Source organism: Octodon degus, unplaced genomic scaffold (genome assembly GCF_000260255.1).
Source record: "Octodon degus isolate 3935 unplaced genomic scaffold, OctDeg1.0 scaffold00207, whole genome shotgun sequence".
Classification (NCBI taxonomy): domain Eukaryota; kingdom Metazoa; phylum Chordata; class Mammalia; order Rodentia; family Octodontidae; genus Octodon; species Octodon degus.
The window spans coordinates 3,498,721-3,501,752 of NW_004524783.1; positions in this window are offsets into that span (position 1 = coordinate 3,498,721).

The window sequence follows — 3,032 nt, forward strand, 5'->3', positions numbered from 1 at the left end:
GCTGAGATTACAGGTGTATGCCACCACGCCCAGACTCAGCTGCCAGCTCAGTGAACCCTGGAGGCAGGGCTGGCATGGCATTGGGGACCGGTCAAGCGAGCCATTTCCAAGTGATGTTAATAACTGGACCTTCAAGCAATCACAGTCTCTGAATTCCAGCATAACGGAGAGGAGCCAAAGATGAATTAGTGTCTCCCATCACGCAGTCTGCGGTTACTGCAACAGCAGTGTCTTGGGTGCTGGCCAGTCACTCACGACTGGCCAGCTTTGTTGCTCTTCCAGGCTGTGTGGCTTCCTTGGGCTTCCAGCTCTCTGCACTTCCATACCAGTTTAAAATCAGCTTGGCAATGTCCACAAAACAGTTCGGTGAGATTTTCATTGCAACTACATTCAATCCAAAAATGAACTGAAAGAGACTTGACATTTTGATAATATTGCACGACCGATCACTAATGTGGCATTTCCCTATGTTCTGCAGTTTTCTGTGAAGAGGTCTTACATAGCTTTTGTTATATTTTTTTTCTAGGATTTTCTTTTTTTTAACATTAGAAACTGTTTTTCTTTTATTCATTGCTTGGCTACTATTTCTATTGGCTAAATTTTCAAAAAGTTAAGACAAGTAATCCTTTTCTTGGATTGAGCATGTTCTCCCTCTCTGACACACATATGACTTAGCCATACTAAGAACCACAATTCCTTGCTTTTGCCACTCAGAGCTCCCTGAGGAATCAAAGTGCTCCTAGGAGCAAAAATGACACGGAACTCTGGCAATCAACCCCATTTTTATAAGGGAAAGCGATTGTAGGTGGATTCTTGCCACGCCAGCACTCACGCATAACTCTTGGCCCTCCTGACTTCTTAAATGCTTCTTAGAAATTACCCTGTAGCAATGTTTTTAGGTTTGCCTGATACCTGAATTCGGGAGCATTTGAGGAGGTGCTGAATGAAAATGAGCGAAGGCCATTGATCTGGACAGAGCTCCTGCACGGTGCCCCAGTAGACCAGACCAAAATGGAGTCACTCATGCTAAAGTTCTGCACCACCAACTGAAAGTAAGTTGTTGATCTGACTTTTGGAAACACTAGTGTAGAGGGAACGAGGAAAGAGGAAGGGAGAGCAGAGAGGAGGGGAGGAGAGGAAGGAAAAAATCTTTAATTCTTAGAAGGAAAGTAGCCTGAGGTGGTGTGCTTCTACCAGATCACAGTTTCTCGTTTCTGCTTTCTTCAGTGTTTTCCTACCTGTAAAGCCAACATCCTCTGCTTAGCTTGTTGGAGCACCTTTTCTAAGTTTAGAGCAGAAGTGTCCTCACTACAGGAATTGTAGATAAAAGCCCACTACAACCCTGAGAAGGTTTTGTCTTGTAATTAGTTGTGCAATTTTGTGGGCTCCATCTGGTGGGAGCTTTAGGACTCAACACCCTTGGCGACCACAGATGGGGCCTGTCTCCTACCATGGAGGGCAACACGGCCACCACTGTGTCCTCTGCTGCCCCAGCTGCTTGCTGAGCCAACCTCTCAGGGGTTAGGCATCTCCCTCTGCCTCTCCACGACTGGTCTGCCACTGGCCATTCCACCCAGGAGCTGCGGCAGGATTTCTCAGACACAGAGTTTGCCTGTCCTGCACCTTCAAATCTCCAGAGCAGCAGTCCCAAACAACTTTTGTTGCTGTAGCTCCTTTGGCTTCTCCAAGCAAGACTGGTGTTGCAGTGGGTCTCTTCCCAGCGCCCTGCTGTGCTATGCTGGGGGCCTCTCTCAGGTAGTCCACACCATGTGCTGCCACTGGACCAGAGCCACGGCTTCTCCTACAGGTGCGCTGTCTGAACCCCCCATGCTCACCTTCTGCATGCGCAGTGGGTTCTCCTCCCTGCTTCAACTGGTGTTGTGCTGCTGCTCTTCTCTGGGTTGCTTTTCTGTTTCTTCATGACTTTTAGCTTTCCTGTTCCCTCTTTTTCTTGGTTCCAAGAGCCCTTGTCTCTGCTTGCTGAGTGGCTGTTTTCAGGCTGTCTTAAGTGCGAGTCACAGAGGGGTCACTGGTTGCCACCTGGCTGCGTTCCCTCTCGTATGTATTGCTGACATAGTTCTTTATGTCTCCAGCTCCCCCCACCTTTCATTCTGGGGATCAAGCTCAGGACCTTGTGCCTGTCGGGCAGGCGCCACGTCACTGAGCTAGCTCCCCGCCCTTCAGCCCTTTTCTTACGGTTGCTATCTTCATGATGCGCCTGGGTAGCGGCAGCTTTTCTACTAGAAGACACGTCTGCCAGTGTCCCGGTAGCTGACCAGATGCCACCTAAAGCTAACCCTTAGGGAGATTAATGGCCTTCGATGCCATTTGAAAGCAAAGAGCAGCATTAGATGTTATATTACACGTGGAACCCATTGGTAACGTCTTTTCCACTGAAGTTATAAATCCATGCGTTCAATCCCCAGTTCCACAAAACAATTATAAATCTTAATTTTAACATTTTTAAGTTTTCATCTTGCTAAACTGCTTGCACTGGCCTAGCCTGTGCAGCCTTTCTGCCACGGCCTCCCACCTAGCTGGGCAGAACGAGCCCTTCTGTCTTGCTGTTGTTACTAAATCCATGCTGTCATTGTTATGGCACGTGCAAATGATGAACTAGATTTTATTTTTTTAAAGATTTGTTTCTTTATTTGGTACAGGGTCTCGCTATACAGCTCGGACTTGTGGTGATCCTCCTGCTTTCAGCCTCCCCAGTGCTGAGATTACAGGTGTGTGCCACTACACCCAGACTTGGTCGCTGGCTCAGTGTGCCCTGGGGCAGTGCTGGCGCGGCATGTGGTACCTGGGACGGAACCGCAGTCCCTGTGCGTGCCTAAGCAGGCACTTCAGTCTGCTGAGCTATTTCACTGACCCCCATGCTCTTATTTTTATTGCACCTGCAAAGGATGACTAGATTTTTTTTTAAAGATTTATTTATTTAGTACAAGGTCTTGCTATTCAGTTTGGATTTATGGCCAGCATGGCATGGGGCTGGCTGGGGAGGTGGCACTGAGGATTAAACCCAGGTTCTT